Source organism: Miscanthus floridulus, chromosome 5 (assembly GCF_019320115.1).
Source record: "Miscanthus floridulus cultivar M001 chromosome 5, ASM1932011v1, whole genome shotgun sequence".
Lineage (NCBI taxonomy): Eukaryota > Viridiplantae > Streptophyta > Magnoliopsida > Poales > Poaceae > Miscanthus > Miscanthus floridulus.
The window spans coordinates 135,799,961-135,807,375 of NC_089584.1; positions in this window are offsets into that span (position 1 = coordinate 135,799,961).

Consider the following 7,415-nt stretch of genomic DNA (forward strand, 5'->3'; position numbering starts at 1 on the left):
GGAGGATGTTTTTGATTTTGTCGAAGGTAATTTGCCGGAGGGTGCGCGCGAGCGCAACCGATGGGTGTAGCCCCCGAGCCTCCGGGTGACTCGAGTAGAGTTGCCCGGGGGGTTGTATCGGCCCCTTCGCGGGTAAGGCTGAAGGACTTAGTTTTTTTATCAACTAGATGTTCTTCCGAGTGGGTCGTGGCGTCCTGTTCGCTGGGAACTGATTCGGGGCTATCCTAACTGGTGCTTCTGCCCTTGATGATGGATCGTTCGTGGATTCCTTCTTGGTTGGGCCAGTGGCGAGTTTCTAGGCCCTAGGTGGGCCAGAGAGAAAAAGAACATGCCTTTGTGGCTTGCGTTTCCCGGGTGGGTAGAGAGTCCAGATTCGCTTGGGGAAGGCGAACCGTCCGCCGAGATTTTTGGGGTGGGAGGATAGGGACTACGGGCGCGTGTCCCGCGACGTGACGTGGTGGCGCGCGTGGCAGGCCCGGAGATCGAGGCGGACGGTTGCCCTTCTCGCGTCCGTCGCCCCCTATAAAACTACGGGGTTCGCCCCCAGGGTCCCGTATTTCGCTCCCCTTCCTTTGCGTTCTGAAACATTCGCCGCCAATCTTCCCAGCCTCTCGCGCCTGCATCGCCACCGTCGACCGACCTATGTTCGTGTTCTAGCCGCCATTAAGCTCGCGCCTACCCTTCCCCCCTACTGCTTCAATGGAGTTGTGAGGTAGATCAAGCATCACCTCCCGGCGTCTGGAGGGCCTCGTCCGCCGTGGCCTTCTCCGCCCACTGTCCGCCGTCCAGGAGTGGTTGCTTCCTGGCGACGAGGGTGAGCCGGTGCCGCCTGAAGGGTATGTCGTCTCTTTTGCCCTCTTCCATGAGCGGGGATTCGGGGTACCCGTGCATAGATTCCTTCGGGGGCTATTAGATTACTATGAGGTAGAGCTGCAGCATCTAACTCCCAATGGGATACAGCATATGGCAGCGTTTGTTGCCCTGTGCGAGGGTTTCCTAGGGATCGATCCCCATTTTGATATGTGGCGGTATTTCTTTAGCGTTAGTCTGTCGAAGAGGAAGATTGGGGGGAAAGAAGTGAACGCGCCGATGGGGTGTGCCAGCATTCATCTGCGCCATACCCAGTCGAAGGGTTACCCATACATGCATCTGGCTACATCCAACAAGGGATGGCATTCGCAGTGGTTTTATATTAGGGATGATGTGAGTGCCACCCTACCGAAGTACACCGGACGTCTTATTGTGGATGCTCCGGCGTCGTGGGGCTGGGGCGTCCAGTCTAAAGACAAGAAGCACATCTCCGACCTTCTCTCCGCCCTCCATGCCCTGAAGGGTCGGGGTGTAAAGGGGTTGGGGATTATCGGTGCCTACCACGCGAGGAGGGTGGCGCCACTGATGGCGCGTGTGCTTCCCCTGCATCGGATGATGCCCGGGATATCGTTCGAGGGGACGGTGCTCGTTGACGAGGCGCTCCCTTATTCGGAAGTGGCGCAGCGTGTCTAGGAGGCAACGGAGCCGACGAAGGATTCTGCCGGCATGGTCCTCGACATCGTGTATCCGGTGCCCGGGCATCCTCCAATGCGGCCGGAGCCAGGGTTCTTCGAATTCGTAAGCCCTCTTCTCCCGCACTCTTTTCTTTCTCCTGAATCTCCCCTTTTTTTAATACTTGCTTTTGTGATGTTGGGGCTAGCCGAGGGGGCTAGTCTTCAAGGATAGTCCGGCTCCACTGCCGAAGGACAGGGCTGCGGTGGCGGCGAATCGACTCGCGGCCGAGTGGGACAAGAAAGCAAAGGAGGAGATGAAGAAGGCGAAACGACTGAAGCAGGAGGCACGGGATCGGGGAGAGGACGTGAGCAGTGAGGATGACGACGATGATGAGGATGACGACAACGACGACGAGGTAGCCATCGACGTGGATTGGGGCGTCCTAGAGGATGAGGAAACACTAACGAGTGGCCACCCACCCGTGCAGGGGCCCTTCCCTTTTCACGCAGAGGGAAGTGAATCGATGAGGTCAGTGGAGGCCGGCGAGTCCGCCGCTTCGCACGGCGTGCCGGCCGAGGATCGGTGGACGGGGGACATCGGGCTTGCTGCCGCCGACCCCAAGGCGACCGTGGAGGGGGGTGGCACCGGAGCCGCGCCCGGCTCTGATGCCATGCCCTGTGAGGTGATGGAGGGGAGCAGCTCTGGTGCTGCGCCCCATGAGACGATGGAGGGGGACGGCTCCGGTGCCGCGCCCGACAAGACGATGGAGGGGAGCGACTCCGGCGCCGCGCCCGACGAGATGAACCCCCCTGCCCCGGAGCAGGGGGCAGGCATGAAACAGTCCCGTCCGGACGAGTCAGGGTAGGGATCTGGGGATCCATCCCCAAAACGCTTCCGCCGGCCGAGGATGTCAATGTAAGCTCTTGACTCCTCTGTTTTCATCTTTTTTCCATTTTTATTTTGACTTAACGGTTATTACCTTTGTGTAGGTTCTTGCGGACGGGTCACCCCCTGGGGCTGGCGCCCAAGAAGAGTCTCGCCCTTCAAGCGGGACAGACGGCGTCGCCTGGAGTCACCCCTGTTTCGGGCAGGAGTGGTGCCGATGTTGGGGCCGTGTTGGCTGAACCGACGGCGTCCATGGTGGCTCCCACGCCCGCGGAGGTGGAACAGCCGGCCGAGGACCGTATACCGCTGGTGAAGGTGATCGTGACTGCGCCAAGCCAGGATCAGCCGGGCGCGGTCGTGGTGGCACCCGAGGGCATGGTGCAATCTGCGCCGCCAGGCGCCCATGTGGATCCGCCCGTGGCGCCTGAAGCGGTCCAGACGGAGGAGGGTCCAGCCAGAGGGTCCTTGAGTGCGGTGGTGGTGCCGCACAGGGTCAGGAGGGAGCCGCCACTGGCCCCTTTGTCGGGCGGAAGCCGCTCCCCTGCGCGGGGGGAGCCGCCGCTCCAGTGGATGGCTGCTTGGGACCCGACGTTGGCTCTTTTCTCGCTCGATGATCATTCCGAGAGTATGGAGCGAGAAGGTCTTGACATCGGGATCTCGACCATGCTGAACGCTCTGGACCAGGCCAGAGGAGCCCTCCGTGAGATCGTTATCCCTACCTCTCAGGTATTTTCTGGACTTTCTTTCTTCTTTCTTCATGTGTTTGTGTGTTCTCGCATTTCTGATATCAGTCTTCTTCTTCTTCAGATTCTTGTTGCTCGTAGCCGGAAAAAATCCCAATTCCTCCATGAGCAAAAGGCGGAGCGGGATCGCCTCTCCGAGGAGGCCCGGCTGCGAGCAAACATGGCCGCCCAGCTTGCTATCATCCAGGAGCGGGAGGCCTAGGCGCGTCAGGATGCGGAGGAGGCGCACGGGATGTTTGAGGACCTATCGGCGAGGTCTAAGCTGGATGGAGAGGAGATTGCCAGGCTCCAAAAAGAGCGAGACGAGCTGCTGCAGAGGAATGCCGCGGCCAATGAGAAGGCCAGCGAAGTCCTGAAGGAGCTGGAGATGGAGCGGGACCTCCGGCAGAAGGCCGAGAGTAGGGCCACAGCCCTCCAGCAGAAGGTGGACTGAGGACGTCGAGGTGGTTCGCTCTCTCCGGGCGGAGCTTGATGACGCGGTGAAAGGAAAGTTGAGTGCTGAGAACGTCGCCACCAAGCTGGAGAAAGAGGCTGCCTATACGCACAGGGCCCTTCAGGCGGAGAGCGATGAGCATGATCTTCTACAAGCTGCGGTCGGGGTGGTCCTTAACGCCCTGAATGTGACGGAGCCGGTGGAGACCAGCCCGCTCGCGGCTCGTGTCGGAGGTATCACGGCTCGGGTGGGCCAACTTGAGGAGAGTGCCTTTCACGCCAGGATTACCCAGGCCTTCACCGTCGCCCACGCCCATTATGAGAAGGAAATAAACCTGAAGGGTGATGAGCGAAGGCTTTCCATCCACCTACGAGGATGAAGAGCTGGAGGAAATGGAGAAGATGGTCGCTCCCCTTGCGAAGAACCTGGCAGACAGTCTGAAAGAAATGGTTCTCCCTTCGCGGGAGTAATTAATCGAACAATTTTGAGAACAGCTTATATGTAATATGTGGACAAGTGTCGGTACTTTTCGAGTCTGGACGCCTTTCGTGCTTTTGCGTCTTAATTTCGTTTTGTTTGATTTTTTGCGATTTGATTTTTTACGGTCTTACCAATATGTTCCCCTGAATTATGCCGCTGATTATAATGCGAGGAGATTGTTCCGAAGGGAGGAAAGGAGGTGGCCGTACCTTAACAGCCCCCGAGTAAGGTCCGACCCCCACACCTACTGGGGTCGGGTGTTACTGGAGACCGGAATCGTGGTTTTGGTGACAATGGATGTCATCGCAATAATCCCCACCCTGTCTTCCAACAGAAATCCCAACTGGGGACTCTATGGGCTCGGCAAGGTGGGGCCTTTGAACCTGTGTCCCTGCATTGTTTGGCCCGAGCCCCCGAGCCTTGTTAGGGTCTGATAGGGGTCGGCCGTTATTTGCGTGTTACCCTATCCTCGGTTTTCATAATCGGAGGGGCTGAGTGAACGACACTTGCCTCGACGGCTTGAGTACCGCGCTCAACGAGCTCGCTAACGGGTACGTTCGTGCGGAATCCGGGTCCATCATTTGCTGATGGGGTCGGCAGAGCCCTCTGGTGGCACTCCACAACTTCTTAACCCGCCTCCCGACAGATGCCTAAGTCGTTCGATAAGCTCAGGGGGACCCGATGGCCTCTCCTCGATGGAGATTCTATGGGTTTGGCTTCGAGGTTAGAATCGAACAAGAGAAGGTCGAGACATCCCGGTTCGCTTCTGAGCGGGATCGGGTAGGGCTGCTGGGGCTCGTCTTGGTTATCTCTCCCTGGCCCTGTTCGGCGTGAGACGGCCTCGAGCCCTTCGCGGGCCGACCTTTCGAACCTCAGCCTATGGTTGCCTATATCGAATGAGGCGACAGCCGTTTCGTGGTGCGACACGAATCGTTGGGATGCAATTTTTTGCATATGAAATGTTTTGAATGCAACATTTAATTGAAAATAAAGGCGGGGTCGGTAACGTTACCTTGGTGATATGAGTGGCGGAAAAGCTCCTACCAGATGGGTTCGGGCCCTGACGTTTGTGACGAGGTTGAAAAAACCTGCGTAAGAATTGCTATTCTTTGTTTTCATGTCTCGGTGACGATTCGAGTCGTTCGATTAACTTGGGCAGCCTGATAGCTTCTCCTTTGGGGGAGACTCTGTAGGCGGACCCCTCCGATCCCTTCTTTGAGAAGGCAGACGTCGAAACTAGAGACGCGAGGGGCGTTGAGTAGGATTTTTCTGGTAAACAGAAACACCGTAGCTATCGGGGCGTAGGGTTTGCTAGTTCGTCCAGTTTTACTCAAAGCTTTGTGCCTGTATGTCGCGCCCTTAGTTTCAGGCGTACGGAGGGGTCGGGTGAAGAGGATGTCTAGACTGGTAGTCATCCTCAGCAGCCCCCGAGTGATGCTCGCGTCCCTGCTATTTGACGGGGTCGGAATCTTGCGAACGAATTTTAACGCATAAAGTGAGAAAGCTGAGAGGCTTATCTTTCTTTGGTCGTTCGTTCGTCGTGTCTTCTGGGCCGAACGGTCGACCCAGGAGATCTAAAAGGTCCCATCGTTGGGTCGTCCGTGGTCCTGCATGGGGAGGCAAAAAGTTGTCTGCCTATGTGGGTGCCTTAATCGCCGCGTCTAGAGCGGGTCAGTGGCGGGCCATACCCAGGCAGTGTTCAGTTTGACCAAAGAGGGACGCCTCGTAGACCGGGGTTCGTCCCATCACTTCTGGCGCGTCCCCTCAGATATCAATCAGCATTGATTGCATATTAAAAAAGAGGGAAGGGAGAGGGTTTTTCGTCTGACCTTTCGCCTTTCCTTAGTTACAGCGCTTCCTCTTTAAATAGGGAGGGGGAGAGGAGCTCTCATCCCACCTCCCCTTCTGCCTCCGAGCCGCTATCTCTCCTTCTTCTTCCTTTCCGCCAAATGCGTCCGTGCTTTGCGGTGGTTCCTGAGTGAGGAAGAGTAATGCCAGAGAGAGATAGAGAACTTACAAACTTGCTCATGAGTCTGGTGCGTGATGTCGAGCCAGAGGTTATCCAACGTAGATGAGATGGTGCGCGCGGCCCTTGCTGAGGAGTCGCTGCTGCCGAAGGAAAGGAGGCGTCGGTGGGCGTCGTACGTCGTTGACTGCGCCGTCGTTCGCTGCGCTCCTCCCTTAGCGGGAGGCGTTTCCTGCCCATACGCCGTTGTCAGGGTTATGGCTGGGGATGATGGCGTAGTCTCCAGACGTCATGGCGGTGGCGTCGCTGCCGGGGTCGTGGCTGACGACGATGGCGTAGTCCCCGGATGCTCCGGTGGAGGCGTCATAGATGGTGGTGCCTTTGAGGATCTAGCGAAGATGTCGCCGATGGAGAGCGTGGTACGGCGACCGCAGTAGACGAGCTGGCCCGTGTACATGCCCCGGACGTCACCGATGGAGAGCATGGCGCGGCGACCGCAGTAGTACTTATGGTAGAGCTGAGCCGAGACTGTAATGAAATAACGTTGTGGGGAAGCCCCCGAGTAAACAGTCCTCTGAATATATTGTTCCTTTTTGTAATGACATTGCTTCGTAAGTGGTGAATTCGTGCAAAAAATGAACAAAATTACATCCTTTGCTTATGGCAAGTCATTTTAGCGCTTTCCAACTCTTCTCATGGTCTAAGTCATAGGAAGCTAGGAACGTGGGCGAACTAATTCTGATTGAACTGGTGAGCAAAGAGGTTGCAGCCGCTGGGGCGTGGGTGTCTCGCAGTCCTACCAGTTGTATTCAGAATTGGTTCCCAAGATCTTAGCCCTCGAGACTCATTTACGAGGCGAATGGAAAACTTATAGAATGTTTGTAAGTATAACACAGGGATTTTTTGCAAGCGCGATACTTGTATTACACATAACATATGTTACGATCACATGCCAGCCCCCGAGTGAGGTCTGACCCCTCGCAATTTGCAGGGGTCGGAAATCACTAAGGATCGGGGTTCTATTAAGACAAAAACTGATAAAGAAAAGTGTAAGCTTATTTTAAGGATAGAAACGACGTAGCTGCTCAATGTTCCAGGCGTTGGTGAAGACCTCGCCTTTGATGGTTTTCAATCGGTAGGCGCCTGGGCGAAGTATTTCCGCGACGATGTAGGGCCCTTCCTAGGGCGGGGAGAGTTTGTGACGATCCTTGTTGCTCTGCACAAGGCGGAGGATGAGGTCTCCGACGTTGAAGGCTCGACCCCACACCCGTCGGCTGTGGTACCGCCGTAACGCTTGCTGGTACTTGGCTGAACGGAGGAGGGCGATGTCAGCGGGCCTCATCCAGCTGGTCCATGGCGTCTTGGTGAGATGCCTCGGCTCCCTTTTCATCATATGCTCTGATTCTTGGTGCTCCATAGTCGA